The sequence below is a fragment of the Lolium perenne genome, chromosome 3, assembly GCF_019359855.2.
Source record: "Lolium perenne isolate Kyuss_39 chromosome 3, Kyuss_2.0, whole genome shotgun sequence".
NCBI classification, from domain to species: Eukaryota; Viridiplantae; Streptophyta; class Magnoliopsida; order Poales; family Poaceae; genus Lolium; species Lolium perenne.
Genome location: NC_067246.2, coordinates 52,337,760 through 52,355,539, shown reverse-complemented (window position 1 = coordinate 52,355,539; position 17,780 = coordinate 52,337,760). Strand labels below are relative to the sequence as shown.

The 17,780-nt window shown below is 41.7% G+C and overlaps 1 long non-coding RNA gene across 5 annotated transcripts; it reads left to right on the top strand.

Moving 5' to 3' along the window:
- The first annotated feature begins 82 nt into the window (after positions 1-82).
- Positions 83-2,868, top strand: LOC127341269 (uncharacterized). 5 transcript variants are annotated; one of them, XR_007875387.2, is made up of 4 exons: positions 85-846; positions 971-1,055; positions 1,143-1,298; positions 2,193-2,868. It is a non-coding gene; the product is annotated as an uncharacterized lncRNA (long non-coding RNA). The 5 variants fall into 5 exon arrangements; XR_011754896.1 differs by having other exon boundaries at positions 96-1,055; positions 2,193-2,425; positions 2,583-2,868; XR_007875390.2 differs by lacking the exon at positions 971-1,055 and having other exon boundaries at positions 83-846; positions 1,056-1,298.
- The last annotated feature ends 14,912 nt before the right edge of the window (positions 2,869-17,780 follow it).

Below are 17,780 nucleotides of genomic sequence, written 5' to 3'. Positions count from 1 at the left end.
TAAGAATTTTGAGGCTATTTGAAGGGTCCCTTTTTACTCTATGTGTGCGTTCCGGGTGTGTCTAGAAATTAGGGGTGGGTGATTATTGCTGTGCTGTTGTGGAACTCCTTTCGGACTGGGTGTGCATAGCAAATTTCATATTTCTGGTTCATTAACTTGTTGTGGTGGGCTCCATCTACATGTCCAGGATTTGTCTCCATGCGACACGTTGGTTACTCTGCCCCGCACGCTTCCTCCCACCGCTCAGACTAATCTCATTATCCCTTCTCCTCTCTCTAAATCACCATGGGACCAGGTCAATTTTTTTTATCACGGGACACGGGAGAGCAATGGGGAGGAGGCGTATCCCGGGAGGCTCCGTCTGGTCGCCGCCGGGGAGGAACTCCGATAGGACACCGTCGACTCCACCACGCCATCGCTGAGGAGCTCGAGGAGGAGGCGCGGCGCGGGGAAGGCTACACATGGCCACCGTCGACTCCACCACGCTGTGAAAAGCAGCTACGATGGAGCCCGACCGCCTCGCCATGTGCCCCATGTTGGGATTTCTTTCCATCTCCTCCCCCCTGAACTCCCCTGATGTGGCGGTTGATTGGAGGCGGGAAACGCCGGGAGCCCTCGCCGACGTCTTCCTTGCTGGCATTGCGGTGGCCACGGCAGGTGGCATGCGATCTCCAGGTCCGGGATGCAGTAGAGGTCGGTCAGGCCGACACCAACTCGCCATGGCACAAGGCGAAGGTAACCGTGCCAGCGGCGCCTTGCTCCGAGCCGACCGCTGAAGCCAGTGGAGGACCGACAGTGCTGGTTCTCCTATTGCCGGCAAGATCACAAACCTTCCATCTCAATCAGGTTCGTCCGCAATGCATGACATCCCCATGTTACTTGGCCATAATAATATTTTAGTTTTGCTTGCTGTGTACAATTGAACCTGCTACCATGCGGGTACAATTAAATCTTGATGAGATCTTGGCAGATTTGGTCGTCCTTTGCGGCCGGCGGCCTATGGAAAGCAACGACAACTGCTGATTTTGGTTTTTGTTTGCTTCCTTAATTGCCAGGTGAAGAATCATCTCCTCCTCATCAAGATTTAATTTGTTATCTCTTCATGCAATGATGTGCTCGACAACCATATTCTTTATGTTCAGGCCATGGGCTGGAATAGGTCATGGTTTGTGGCAGGCAGCCTACATCGAGCATCAACGAATTGCAACTTTGGCATTTGTTTTAATTCCCAGATGAAGATCCGTGCCCCTTCATCAAGATTCAGTTTATTTTTGTTTGTTTCGTCCATTAGTAGCACGGTGAGATTGATTCCCATCCTCTTCTGTTCAGACTTTGAGTTCATAGTCCGTTGCAACTTATGTGAACCCCTTTGCCGCCATGTATCATTATGTTCATTTCCGTTTGATGGATGGCTGGGTGTGCTGGGTTCTTAGGCTCCTGCTACCGTTTTGTGTGTGTTTTTTAAATTATTAGTATGCCTAAGAGCTAAGATGATTAGAGATTATGTGCATCTGAAATACCTGGGTTTAGTAATTCTATGCCATGTCGAAACATATTAGGGCTCCCTCCATAGAACATGTAACAGTTTAGTTATATTCTTTATGTAGTCATGAATACATGCTATACATGAGTTGGAGAAAATTGTATAGAATCTAGAGAGCCCGTGAGCTGCTAACATGACAACATACTTCTGAATTTATTTTCCATCATTTGAAATGCAGCTCTGATTAGCAACCATGTTTTTTATAGGGTACACTGGTTCCTTAAAAGAACATATATTTATGTTTAGTTTTCAGTATCTGATATAAAATGACTAGGATAATTAATCCATCCATAGGGTAGCAGACTAGGAGTGTTTGTAGTTGGTTGCCTTAGCTGCTTGACACTTACAGTTACAGAAATTGCAGGACTGCTACTTCAGTCGCTGGTTTAGCAACTACATATTTATAGGTGACATGTCAAATTGTTTGACCAGTGCTTAACTAGAGAACCAAGATAAGCAAACACTTGGTATTCAGATGAAGAATACAAAAATTTACTAAGCAATTTCATGTTTCCGGTTTCCCTAGCCATATTTCATTAGCTTAGTACGAAACTATATTTTTTTTTCCTAGAAGTACTTGCTCCTTAATTGGACCATGTTATGATAAATTTATCCCATTTTTCTCATTCTCACTACCTTATTTTTGCAGAACCAACCTAGCAGGGCAAACAACTTTTTGGCTGGACAGATACCTCCCTTTCTACTTCCCCGTCAAACCATTGATTCATCATAGTTGATCCTTGCTTAGCTTCGTGCCGCTGTTGCTGATCCAATCAATGTCAGGGAGCCGGTTCCTCTTCGAGCAGTGGAGAGATTTCATGCTCGATGAGAGTTGTCGCAAATTGAATCAAGCGTACTCTCTTCAAACTCAACGAGCTCACTGTATGTTCTTTGCATGCTAGCAGTTTTCACCTCATGATTTTTCTTGCCTTCATTAAGTAACATGGAGTTGTTTATGAAATTAAACATGACCTCTTCCTTGCTGTACTTTTTTCTGTAGTGGATGAACCACTAATTCGTGCTTCTCTATATGTTTTAGATTCGGACCCTAAGAGAAATTCTCATACTTCTGTCTAATTCTAGGACATCTTCACACTTGTGGATTCTGATACGTCCAGGTTAGAAGACAGATATGCTTCAGTACCGATGTTGATCTACAAGTAATTAGTTCTTTCAACAACAAATGCAATTGCTGACATGGTAAAACAGGGACATGCACTGGAACATTGTAAAGAGGTCTCATTGCTTCAGATTTTCTTTCTTGGTATCCTGTAATTGGGGGCCACTTCTCAATTATTTTATTAACAAATTAATTAGTATGTGAAGTAGTCCTATTCCTTACATAGTACCTTGGTTCTGCTCCTTTGTCCAATTGTACTGTGCTTGCTTACATAGCTGAAAACCCCCCCAAAACTATTCCATGTAATTTGCAAGCAGTTCAGAGACTCTTTGAGCATGTGCATTGTTCAGAGCATGTGTCCTTAGGTCTCCCATACTTTGAACTGCATGATATGCATCTTGATGCTGAAAAGAAGATGATGTACATATATGTGTGGCTCTTCTGAGCAAGTTTATTGATGTTATAGGTGCCTACATATGTTTTTTTCAACCTTAGTCTCACTTGATTTTGTGCAGCGTATCTACTGGTGTAAAACTATATCATGATGTAACTATTTTATTTGTTTTCGCATGAGGATATGCGTAATGTTGCACATGCTTAAGGGTCACAGTTAGTTTCATGTGTACAAAACAGTCGCAGGTTGTCTCTTCTATTTCCATATCCCGACAAGTTTTAAGTTGGAAGCCGTTGGTGTTATTTTGCAACATGGAACGCAGCCCAATAATAGAGGTGTGCCCTGGTAGAGTCAGAACAAAATTCATCTACACCATGGTTAGTTATAAACATGGAATTTCTGACTGGGTATCACATTGTATAGATGTATTGTTAGAGTGATTCATTTTTTGCTACAAAAGAGTCACTTCAATTAGGAAAACCTCCAGTCATTTGAACGGGATGCTAATATAATTACCATGTAGTGTCTTATCATACTATTAGCAATAGATAGTGCCTTCTAAAATCTATTCACTGAACATTTATGCAATTTTCAGTAATTCCTAATGCAAACTTGAGCTAGGCATATTCTGCAGAAATACACCAATCATTCACCTGACTAGAAGCCATATCAAATAGCAGTGTGTTCTTTCATGTGCTTTAAACAAGCATCAAATCAAGATTACTACGGTCTGTATGTGCCCTACACATTTCTATTTCCCGATTTACTAAATTTTTTTTTTATCCAAGATGAACTCAACCATTCGGAGCTGAGTCTCACATGCTCTATGTGTAGATTGTTCTCATGAAATGAGTGGTTATATACATGATGCTGGCATGCTTCTGGTTTGTCCCCTGCAGCTGGGTCTCAGTCGTGATGCTTCTGGTTTTGAAGTGTATGTGCAATAAAGATGACCTTACCATCTTTGATATTAGTAATGGATCTGTTGCTTTAGTATCATATAGAGAACTGCAATTGCTAAACGTCCACGTCTTTTTTTTTTGTCAAGAGCTACTAAACTTGCTTCTTATTTTTTGTATGAGGTGGTGAGTTCTTTCTTAGTAGTTGGGATTGACACCGAGCACTACCCAGAAAGTTTCTGTGGGACAGTATTCTCATTTCTCAATAAGGTTGGCTTTGGATTATCTGAACACGAAACGACAATGACAGAAGAGTTACATTACCTTCCGATGTTAGCACTGTAGCCTTTTCCAATTGCTTTTGGCAGAGCTTGCTCCAGTTCTAGCTCTCCCCGTGCCAAGCAAAGAACTCATCAATCATCATCATCATTTCATCTGCCGCTGAATATAACAATGCCAACCACTGACAGTTGAAGACAGGGGAACACCGAGACCACCCGCCTTAGCATGCTAAAAATTTATATTCGTGCTAATTAGTTGAAGTATACAGTTCAGGTACTGCTTAGGAAAGTCAATCCTATCAGCTATACTGCTTAGGAGTATGTTAGTATCTCTAGCCAATGCTCCCTATGTGGATATATCTTACCAACTCTGTACTGAACTAGGAATGAATATATATATACATATATAAATATATATATATATATTAGTAACAGGTTCAAAAGTTTTTTCATAGTACATAAATTTTACTCATTCGTTCAGTATGTTTGGGATAAGGATATCACATAGATAAAGTTTCATGCTGAATTACCACCGTCATTCTCCAGCGTAGGCGCGGCGTGCCGCCACGCCAGTTCATGCTAGTATATTCTACACGGGATGACTAGGAATCGATCTGACATAGGCCGGCCGCGGCCGGTGAACGGAAGAAGAAAAAAAACGGATGATGGGCCGTCAACGCTGGTTTTCTCCACGGGATGACTAGGAATCAACCTGACTAGGGATGTAAACGGATCGGATCGGATCGGATATTTCTATTACCATATCTTTTACCATATTTTTATGACGGATTCGGATCGGAACGGATAATGATCGGATGCGGATTATATCGGATTACGGATATGGAGCGGATTCGGACCGGACTCAGATTGGAAACGGATTATTAAGCAAATATACACATAAAAAATAAAAGTATGCTTTTTTATGTAAAATATGTTTGTAATTATAGGATGTAGCTAAATGAACACACATTTTCGTACAAAAAAGCAAATTGCGTGCTAATAGCATACATATTTTAGCTGATGAACTAACTATATTGTCTAAATATTTAGGGTTGAGCTAATTTTCTCGGATTATCCTCATTGAGGACCTCGGATAATCCGCAAAAAATGGCGGATAATCCGTATCCGTCGGATAGTATCAATACCATATCCTCTACCGTATCCGCCGGATATCCGCTTAAGTACTATCCGCATCCGCATCCATATCCGACGGATTTCTAAAAATACATACCATATCCTCAAAATCGGATACGGATGCGGATTCGGAGCGGAAATTATCCTTACCATTTACAACCCTAGACCTGACATAGGTGGATATCACTACCTAGAGATCGACCTTCGCAAAGGGAACATCCTCCCGCGAAGCGCACCCAACGATCGACACGTGTTAGCTTCCCGTGCGACGCAGCCCGCGACCGTTCCCGAACGAACTCGTACGCCCGCGTACGCCCGCGCTCGCGAGTACGTACTCGCACGACGCCTACGTCAAGTGGCTCTCTCCACGCCCGCCCACGCGAATCCGGCATGCGAAATAGCTAGCTAGCATGCAGATTGCTAAGCTACTCCACCGCGGAGTTAGCATTGCAATTAAATTAGCTGGCTCCATCGATCCACCACCAGCTACGAACTACAAAGTTACAAGTGCGAGTACAATTTAGTTTTTCCCTCGAGTACATAGCACAAGTGCAAGTACAATCACGTATATGAGCGAGTACAGTAGCTTATAAAGCACAAGTACATTTACATATAGAGCACGAGTACAGGTACACACTAGCGAGTACAAGTACACTCACGCACACGAGCAGGTACAGTGGCACACACGGGCATGTACAGTCGTGCATACGAGCAGGTACAGTCATGCACAACACACGAGTACATTTTGAACACACGAGCGAGTACAAGTGCAGTCACGCACACGAGCAGGTACAAACGCGCATACGAGCAGGTACAGTCGTGAACACGAGCAAGTACATGTACACACGCACACGAGCAAGTACAGTCGCGCGTAAGTACAGGTACAGTCCCGCACACTGGCGAGTACTGAGCGAGTAAAGGAAAAAATTGCACCAAATACACTAAAAACTGAAGTACTTATCAGTTGAAACACGAGTACAGTTAGGTACACGCCACATGTACAAACATAATATTATTGGAAGTACGAAAAAAATATCTCTAAACCTATCAACATGGAATCTAGTTTTGAAGATCTTGACGCGAGGATATCAAAAGTGAAAACGGTTCGCAATTTGGACTTACGGTTGTCAAGATATTTCATTTTGAAAAAAACGAATCTAGAAGAAAAAAAAGAAAAACTGACACAACCCAGTCTTCTCTCTCCTCCCCCATCCCCACCTTGCTTCCCCTTGCGACACGTGGCGAGCGGGGAGACCACTTCCCAGGAATTTTCTGGCACCACAGCGTGTCACTTGTCACGTACGAAGCGAGTTACGTTCCCTTCGCGAAGGTCGGCCTTTTTTCTAGAGTTTTCGGACGTAGGCCGGCCGCGGCAGAAATTGCTCGGTAGCGGGCGCGCTACGGAGCACCACTTCGCTGAAGGAAGCGCGGTCGTGGGCTAGCCCAGTAGTGGAGCGCACGCTCGTAAAAATAATGTGGAGCTGGGAATCGAGTTCCGCTGAACCTTTTGCATTGTGGTCTTGGCCCGTTTAGCGCGTTCGCTGTTTGTTTCTTTGACACTTCGTTTGCAGCGTTCGGCTATTCTGCTGTACAGACCAAGCGATCCAGCTAGTTCATTAGCTCGTACGTGTGTAGCTAACTCACTGTTTTTGCATGTCTTTCTCATTGTTTTTTTTTCTTTTCCCTTTGATATTTCTTCCTGATATTTTTTCTTTTTTCTTTTTTAAAGCTAATTTCTTTTTCATGTTTTTACTACTTTCCAGTTAGTTTAAAAATTGTATCTTTTTTTATAGTGGGATATGTTCTACTGGCGTTATTTTTTACTCCCTCTGTTCCATTCTATAGTGCCTATTATTTTTTGGCACGGAAATTAGTGCATGTGTATTTTTTACACAAGACCCCTAGCTAAACGATTTGAGATCAACGTAAAATTTGGGAAATCCATATCTTCCTAACTTACCATAATAAATTTAGGAGCTGAACGATTTGGGAGGTGAACGGAGAGGGGGTAATTGAAAAAAAGCTAAGCTACAACCTTATATTCTGAAACAAATGCCAAAAATCTATAGGCACTATAGAAAGGAACGGAGGGAGTAATATATAGTAGGATGTTTTTTTCTTTAACCTTTTTTGTTTCATCTCGTGCCGTATTAAGATATGTTTTTATTTTATTTTCATGTTTCATGTGAAATATGTGCACCTAGGAAGTACTTTTTTTTTTGAATATTTGTCGTATTAAGATATGTTTCTATTTTATTTTCATGTTGTTGTTCCCCTCTCTATAGGTTATTGTTCCCTACCATCTAGGGTGATGTTCCCCTTCGTCCAGGATCTTGTTCCCTTTAGTATAGTCTGTTGTTCCTCATCGTCTAGGCTGTTATTCCCTCTGTCATGTTGTTCACATCCATCGAGGGTGGTGTTCCCCTCTATTCAGACTGTTGTTCCCTTTGTTTAGTCTCTTTTTCACCTCCGTCTAGGATCTTGTTCCCCACCATCTAAATGGTTGTTCCCCTGTTTCCAGGTTGGTGTTCCCCTCTGCTTAGTCTCTTGCTCCCCTCCGTCTAAACTTTTGTTTCCCACCATCTAAATGGTTGTTCCCCACCATCTAAATGGTTGTTCCTCTGTGTCCAGGTTGGTGTTCCCCTCCATTTAGGTTGTTGTTCCCCTCTGTTTAGTCTATTTGTTCCCCTCCATCTAGACTTTTGTTCCCCACCATCTAAATGGTTGTTCCCATGTGTCCAGGTTGGTGTTCCCCTCCATTCAGGTTGTTGTTCCCCTCTGTTTAGTCTCTTTGTTCCCCTCCGTCTAGACTTTTGTTCCCCACTGATGACCCACAAGTATAGGGGATCGCAACAGTCTTCGAGGGAAGTAAAACCCAATTTATTGATTCGACACAAGGGGAGACAAAGAACACTTGGAAGCCTTAACAGCGGAGTTGTCAATTCAGCTGCACCTGGAAACAGACTTGCTCGCAAGAGTTTATCAGTAGTAACAGTTTTATAGCAGTAGCAGTAGTGAAATAACAAAGACGAGTAACAAAGACAGCAGTAGTGATTATAGTAAACAGCAGGATTAAAATACTGTAGGCACGGGGACGGATGACGGGCGTTGCATGGATGAGAGAAACTCATGTAACAATCATAGCAGGGCATTTGCAGATAATAATAAAACGGTGTCCAAGTACAAAGCAATCAATAGGCATGTGTTCCATATATAGTCGTGCGTGCTCGCAATGAGAAACTTGCACAACATCTTTTGTCCTACCAGCCGGTGGCAGCCGGGCCTCAAGGGAAACTACTGGATATTAAGGTACTCCTTTTAATAGAGTACCGGAGCAAAGCATTAACACTCCGTGAACACATGTGATCCTCACATCGCTACCATTCCCTCCGGTTGTCCCGATTTCTATCACTTCGGGGCCATCGGTTCCGGACAGCGACATGTGTATACAACTCATAGGTAAGATCATAAACAATGATTATCTTGATGAAGCAATAACATGTTCAGATCTGAGATCATGGCACTCGGGCCCTAGTGACAAGCATTAAGCATAACAAGTTGCAACAATATCATCAAAGTACCAATTACGGACACTAGGCACTATGCCCTAACAATCTTATGCTATTACATGACCAATCTCATCCAATCCCTACCATCCCCTTCGGCCTACAGCGGGGGAATTACTCACACATGGATGGGGGAAACATGGCTGGTTGATGTAGAGGCGTTGGCGGTGATGGCGGTGATGATCTCCTCCAATTCCCCGTCCCGGCGGAGTGCCAGAACGGAGACTTCTGGCTCCCGTGACGGAGTTTCGCGATGTGGCGGCGTTCTGGAGGGTTTCTGGCGACTTCGACTTCTCCCCGTGCGTTTTTAGGTCGAGGCCGATAAATAGTCCGAAGGAGGGCGTCGGAGGCCGGCCGAGGGGGCCACACCACATGGCCGCGCGGGCCCCCCCTGGGCCTCGCCGCCCTATGGTCTGGGGCCCTCGGGCCTCCACCTGGTTTGTCCTTCTGGCTCCGTCAGTTCTCTGGGAAAATAGGGCCTTCTGCATAAATTCCGAGGATTTTCCCGAAAGTTGGATTTCTGCACAAAAACGAGACACCAGAGCAGTTCTGCTGAAAACAGCGTTAGTCCGTGTTAGTTGCATCCAAAATACACAAATTAGAGGCAAAACAATAGCAAAAGTGTTCGGGAAAGTAGATACGTTTTGGACGTATCAACTCCCCCCAAGCTTAGCTTATTGCTTGTCCTTAAGCAATTCAGTTAACAACTGAGCGATAAAAGAACTTTCACGAACATATTTGCTCATATGATGTATATATTCTCACGCTATTGCTAATACTTAAGCAGTTCATAATGAGATACATGCAAATAAGATCATCTAACAGCTATGTCAATCATGGAGAGGTACCAACAATTAATAATAAGCATCATGAATCATGTATATAAGCAGGATTGCAATGTTCATCAGAGAGTATGATAAAGTGGTATCTCGCTTGCCTGTATTTGATTGGCAAAACATAAATGCCCGGGCACCTCTGGAGTTCATAGAAAGGCTAGAAGTAGTGATTGTCAAAAGATAAATGCATCAAAGTTATACCACAATCAATCATATTTTGAGACAAGCATATTATACTAAGAATGACAGTTGTGCTCTCAAGATAGTGCTCAAAGAAATAATGGAGACACAACATAAAAGTAAAAGATTGACCCTTCGCAGAGGGAAGCAGGGATTAACATGCGCTAGAGCTTTTCATTTTTATAAAGACAGGAGTAAAATTATTTTGAGAGGTGTTTGTCGTTGTCAACGAATGGTAATGGGTACACTAACTACCTCGCCAACCAGACTTTCAAGAGCGGCTCCCATGAATTATTGCATATTTATTTGGCACTCCTTCCAACCTTTCTTGCACAAACCATGGCTAACCGAATCCTCGGGTGCCTGCCAACAATCTCATACCATGAAGGAGTGCCTTTTTATTTTAGTTTTATTATGATGATGACACTCCCCCCAACCTTTGCTTACACAAGCCATGGCTAACCGAATCCTTCGGGTGCCGTCCAACAATCACAAACCATGGAGGAGTGTCTATTTAAGTTAATTAATTCGGGACTGGGAATCCCATTGCCAGCTCTTTTTGCAAAATTATTGGATAAGCGGATGTGCCACTAGTCCATATGAGAGTCCGTCAAAAGTAAATGACAAGATTGAAAGCTAAACACCACATACTTCCTCATGAGCTATGAAACATAAACACAAATTGAGAAGCATTTTGAAGGTTTTAAAGGTAGCGCATGAGAATTTACTTGGAATGGTTTGAAATGCCATGCATAGGTATTTATGGTGGACACTTTGGAATAACTTGGTTTTCATGTGTTTGGAAACACGAGCAGCGTTCCCGCTCAGTACAAGTGAAGGCTAGCAATAGACTAGGGAGCGACAAATCAAGAGAGCAGTAACTGTCATAATCATGTTTGCGGCAAAATAAATTAACGGGGGCATAAAAGTGATACAAGAACTCTGAAGCAATATAGATCATCGAGGCTTAATTGACTTTTTGTCTAGTCATATGCATGCGTGAGCATGTGCCAAGTCGATATAAATGAATTATTCAGAGGAGGATACCACAATGCCATACTTACTTATGAATAAAACAATGCAAGCAAACATCCATGACATGCTACTCATATTAATAGATTGGAACTAAACATGAGAGATCATGAACTACTAGACTTTCTCAAATAACATATACCTCACATGAACCAACTAAGCATGCTCACATGGATGAGTATATGTACAAAAATGAAAACAAATAGAGTTCATACCAGCCTCTCACCACAATCAGATTGTCGTAGATCGTCATTATTGCCTTTTCACTTGTGTAGCTTGGATAATATGAAATGAAAACCATGCTCCAGCCACCGAAGACCACTGAACTCATAATGAACTTTACAAACCAAAGAAGAACAGCAAATATTTTTGGTGTTTTCGAATTTGAGAACAAGAACAAAAGGAAACAAACAAACAAAGCAAAATCTTTTTGGGTTTTCTTATAGCAAACTGGCAATAGCAAATAAAGCGAAACAAATGCAAGAAACCAAAGCAAACAAATGGTGAAGAGAAACAACAGAAATATTTTTGGTCTTTTTGTGTTTTGGGAAAGAAACAAAGCAAAAACAAGAAATAGCAAACTAAAAGAAACACATAAAAGCGAAATGGCAGAAATCTGCCAAAACCTGACAGCAGTACAGAATCGATTTTTACAAAAATCTTACGTTGCTCAGCTCGAAAAGTGTTCAACTAATGAAAGTTAGATAACAACCTGGGGAACCTGTACAAAAATTGGCAGCTCAAAATAACGCTCTGGCTGTGCGCACGAATTTTTCTAGTAACAGTCCAGAATCTGTTTTCAGGCAGCACTTCCCCAAATATCATCTTCCTCTCATTAGAAAACCACTCAAACGAACAAAACAAATATGTACAAGTATCCAGCAATCATAATATGCAAAGAATGAGTGATGCCGGTATACCTCCCCCCAAGCTTAGGCTTTTGGCCTAAGTGGAGTTCAACCCCAACGAGGATCGTTGTTCCTTGCCGGTGGGTAATTCATGGAGTAGTCATAGTAAAGTTCCTGTGCAGAAGAAAAGCGTGGAGGATCCACATGTCCAACATGTTGATGCGAGGAACTTGCTGCATCGGATGATGAGTCGGGGTGCTCCTCGACCTCCGTGTCGTCTCTTGCATGTTGACCTCCTCTCTCTATGTGTGCATCCAGTGCACCTTCTGTGACCGACCAATCTCCCCTGGAATCAAGGTTAGACAGAACAGGCGCAGGCAATCTTACTAGTTTCTCAGTTTTCTTAGTTATTCTCCAGACTTTCTTATAAAATGTCATCTTGTAAAACAGGTTACCCAAGTTGGAGGAATCAGAAACAAATTCATGTTTAATCATAGAGGCTATGTCAAGTTTTTCTATGGGGAATGGAATATCAAAATGATGAGGTTCTACATTATGAAAAGCTAGTAAACGAGAGGCAATGAGACCTCCACAAATTCCACCTTTCTCACGGTTAGTAGCAAGTCTATAAGCTATCAATGCCCCCAAATTATAAGTCTTACTACCTTGAAGTGCTGCAGCTAGAAAAGCTAAATCCGGGATAGAAAGTTTACCACCAATCTTTTTAGCAAGAACGCATTTAGTAATAAAATAGGCAAAGTAGCGGATAGCCGGGAGCTGAATGCTAGTGATTTTACCACTCTCCTCTGAGAAACTCCTTCCATAGCAAATCATCTTGAAGAGGTCTAAGAGTTCTTGCGGCGATCCCTTTATCTTCTCGCATGATCCCCATTGCGGTACTCTAATTGCTGCACAAAAATCACTAAATGGCAAGTTGACAGATTTATTGTAAATTTTATACTGGACCGTGGGGTTAGATCGCGACCAATTGAACTTAAAGTCCTGCACAAAAGACATAGTTAATTTTACATATTGTCTTGGCTCTCCTTCAACAAAGTCACTCAGGCCTGCACGAGAAATTAGACGTTGAACATCTTCAAATATTCCCGCGCTTCTCATGAAATCCACGCACGGGTAGTAAGAGGGGTATACTCCCTCTTCACGATTGACTCTCATAACTTGTTGGACTTCCAATTCTTGTTGGTTCAATTGATATCTATTCCACTCCATTTTCTGAAATTTTCAACAAACAATATAAAAATTTGATTTGGTGACATATAATCAAGGGGAACCACTTATAAGAACTTGCTAGGGTACTAATCATGCATCAAAATTAGTTTCTACCACTTAGAACAAGCATGCAAGCTCACTAAACATGTTACCTACAGCAGCAAAATATTCAAGATATACTCAACCAAACAAAATTCTACTTGGATGGGTGGAGGAGTCACATACCAAGGAGCAAATGTGCCAAATTTCAGCAAGAAATCTGGGCTGAGCAAAGAGATCGAGAAATCTGGAGCTATTGAGCAAAAACGCGAGTGAGAGGAACCTGGTACGAGTTTTTTCAGGAGAGAGAAGGTGCTGGGAGAAAGAGAGGGAAAAGTGGGGCAAGGAGGGGCCCACACCACATGGTGGCGCGCCTACCACCTTGGCCGCGCCGGCCTGTGGTGTGGCACCCTCTGGTGCCCCACAGGTCATCCTCTGGTGCTCCCAGGTGCCTCGTCGAAAAATAGGACCAACGGTATAATTTTTGTGAATTTTTGAAAACTTTGAAAAATGCACATTTCTGGGTATTTAGTTTATTATTACTGGCCAGGAAAAATTTTGAAATCTTTAAATAACTAAGGAACTTTGCAAATTAAAAGTGCTACAGCAACTAGAGCAAGTGGAGGAAGAAAGAGATGTTGTTTACCTCCTCTATGCATATAAAAAGTATTCGTTAACAAGGTTGATCAAGTCTTGCCACCAAATAAATTTTACATAGCATAAGAAGAAATAAACCTCAAATCAATCATGTTACCTTGAATTGTATTGATATGGATCCAATCACGAGAGTTTGATATTCTTCTTTAGGCTCATATATAGGACAATCAATAGTTCCCACTTTGATGGTTCTCACATTAGAAATAGTATTGACTCCACATACTTTATCAATCTTCTTGGGGAAATAGATGGTATGCTCTTTATCATCAACATTGAAAGTAACCTTTCCTTTATTGCAATCAATAACAGCCCCTGCGGTGTTAAGAAAAGGTCTCCCAAGAATAATAGACATATTATCATCTTCAGGCATTTCCAACACAACAAAATCAGTTAATATCAAGCAGTTAGTAGTAACTTGAACAGGAACATTCTCACATATACCAACAGGAATAGCAGTAGATTTATCAGCCATTTGCAAAGATATATCAGTAGGTATCAACTTATCTAAATAAAGTCTCTTATAAAGAGAAAAAGGCATAACACTAACACCGGCTCCCAAATCACATAGAGCAGTTTTAACATAATTATTCTTAATAGAACAAGGAATAGTAGGTATACCTGGGTCGCCCAACTTCTTCGGAATTTTGCCATTGAAAGAGTAATTAGCAAGCATAGTGGAAATTTCCTCATTGGGGATTTTCCTTTTGTTAGTAACAATATCTTTCATATACTTTGAATAAGGAGGCAATTTAATAGCATCAGTCAAAGGGATTTGCAAGAATAAAGGTTTCATCCAATCGCAAAATTTATTATAGTGTTCTTCTTCCTTTGATTTTAATTTCTTAGCAGGAAAAGGCATTTTTTGCACCCAAGGTTCTCTTTCATTACCATGTTTCTCAGCAATAAAATCTTCTTTAGTGTACTTTTATTTTTAGCATGCTTTTCAGGTTCTTCTTCAACCTCTTCTTTATCAGGAGCATCATTCCTATCATTATCTTTATCATTATCATGTTCATTACCACTTTCAGTTTCAGCATCAGAAATAGAAATACTATTAGAATCATTAGCAGGTTCAGAGGATTCTACAACATTTTTATGTTTCTTCTTCTTTTTCTTCTTAGAAGGAGCACTAGGTTCAATGTGTTGAGAATCTTGTTCAATTCTTTTAGGATGCCCTTCAGGATATAGAGGATCCTGGGTAGAGACACCACCTCTAGTTGTTACTTCATAAGCATGTTTCTCTTTAGAATTATTCCCTAACAAGTCATTTTGCACTTTAGTGAGTTGATCAATTTGCGTTTGAATCATATGAAAATGTTTAACAAGCATCTTAACATCATTGGAGGTTCTCTCTACAATATCATGCAATTCACTAATAGCTCGAGAATTTTCCATTAAATGATTCTCTACTCTCATATTAAAATTTTCTTGCTTAACAATATAATTATCAAACTCATCTAAGCATTGTGCAGGAGGTTTCGAATACGGAATATCTTCCCTAGTAAAGCGTTGAAGGGAGTTTACCTCAATCATGGATGAAGGGGGAATTATCTCACATACATCTTCTATGGGAGGAAGATTCTTCACATCTTCAGATTTAATACTGATTACGCGTAAAGCACACGCTCGTTGGGAACCCCAAGTGGAAGGTGTGATGCGTACAGCAGCAAGTTTCCCTCAGTAAGAAACCAAGGTTTATCGAACCAGTAGGAGTCAAGAAGCACGTTGAAGGTTGATGGCGGCGGGATGTAGTGCGGCGCAACACCAGGGATTCCGGCGCCAACGTGGAACCTGCACAACACAACCAAAGTACTTTGCCCCAACGAAACAGTGAGGTTGTCAATCTCACCGGCTTGCTGTAACAAAGGATTAACCGTATTGTGTGGAAGATGATTGTTTGCAGAAAAAACGATGAGAACGATATTGCGGTAGATTGTATTTCAAGAAAGAGAATTGGACCGGGGTCCACAGTTCACTAGAGGTGTCTCTCCCATAAGACAAACAGCATGTTGGGTGAACAAATTACAGTTGGGCAATTGACAAATAAAGAGAGCATGACCATGCACATACATATCATGATGAGTATAGTGAGATTTAATTGGGCATTACGACAAAGTACATAGACCGCCATCCAACTGCATCTATGCCTAAAAAGTCCACCTTCAGGTTATCATCCGAACCCTCCGATATTAAGTTGCTAACAACAGACAATTGCATTAAGTATTGCGCGTAATGTAACTAGTGACTACATCCTTGAACATAGCACTAATGTTTTATCCCTAGTGGCAACAGCACATCCATAACCTTAGAGGTTCTTGTCACCCCTCCAGATTCACGGAGACATGAACCCACTATCGAGCATAAATACTCCCTCTTGGAGTTACTAGCATCAACTTGGCCAGAGCATCTACTAATAACGGAGAGCATGCAAGATCATAAACAACACATAGATATAACTTTGATAATCAACATAACAAGTATTCTCTATTCATCGGATCCCAACAAACGCAACATATAGAATTACAGATAGATGATCTTGATCATGTTAGGCAGCTCACAAGATCCGACAATGATAGCACAATGGGGAGAAGACAACCATCTAGCTACTGCTATGGACCCATAGTCCAGGGGTAGACTACTCACACATCACACCGGAGGCGACCATGGCGGCGTAGAGTCCTCTGAGAGATGATTCCCCTCTCCGGCAGGGTGCCGGAGGCGATCTCCTGGATCCCCCGAGATGGGATCGGCGTTGGCGGCGTCTCTGGAAGGTTTTCCGTATCGTGGCTCTCGGTACTGGGGGTTTCATCACGGAGGCTTTAAGTAGGCGGAAGGGCAAGTCAAGAGGCGGCACGGGGGGCCCACACCATAGGCTGGCGCGGCCAGGGGTGGGGCCGCGCCGCCCTAGGGTTTGGCCACCCCGTGGCCCCTCTTCGTTTCGTCTTCGGACTTCTGGAAGCTTCGTGGAAAAATAGGCCCCTGGGCTTTGATTTCGTCCAATTCCGAGAATATTTCCTTACTAGGATTTCTGAAACCAAAAACAGCAGAAAACAGCAACTGGCACTTCGGCATCTTGTTAATAGGTTAGTTCCAGAAAATGCACGAATATGACATAAAGTGTGCATAAAACATGTAGATAACATCAATAATGTGGCATGGAACATAAGAAATTATCGATACGTTGGAGACGTATCAAATACCTTTCTCCTTGAGAGACTTCTTGGCTTCCCTCATATCTTCATCATTCAATTTAATCATACCTCTCTTCTTCAATATTGGCGTTGGAGTTGGTTCAGGCGTAGTCCAATCATCATGATTCCGGCCTATTTTAGCCAATAATTCTTCAAATATTGCCCTGGAGTTCTTTTCCTGAAAACACAACCAGCACAACTATCCAGGTATGCCCTAGACTCAATGGTTAGTCCGCTATAAAATATATCAAGTAAATCATGCTTTTCCAAATCATGATCAAGCCGAGCTCTAATAAGAGAGCAAAATCTCGCCCAAGCCTCAGGCAATTTCTCTCCATCTTCCTGGTTAAAATTATAAATTCTCTGCAAAGCTATATGTTGAGCACTAGCAGGAAAGTATTTGCGGAAGAAAACATCAAGCAATTCTTTTGGACTTTTAATAGAATTAGGTGGCAAACTATTATACCAAGTTTTAGCGTCATCCTTTAATGAAAATGGAAAGATTTTAGCAACAAAGTAAGTACGCATCTTGACATCATCAGAAAACAAGCTACTTAGAGTAGATAACTCAGTCATGTGTTCAACAGCACTTTCTTTTTCAGTACCACAAAAGGGTGTTTTCTCAACAATAGCTATATGAGATAAATCAAGAGAAAAATCATAATCTTTATCCTTAATGTTTATAGGAGATGTGGCAAATTTTGGATCAGGAGACAATTTATATCTAACAGCATGTTCTGCAAGCAACTTTTTAATTTTTCTTGCATCAGTAGTAGCATTGCATTTTTCAATAAAATCATCATTAAGCTCCACATAATCTTCATCAGGAT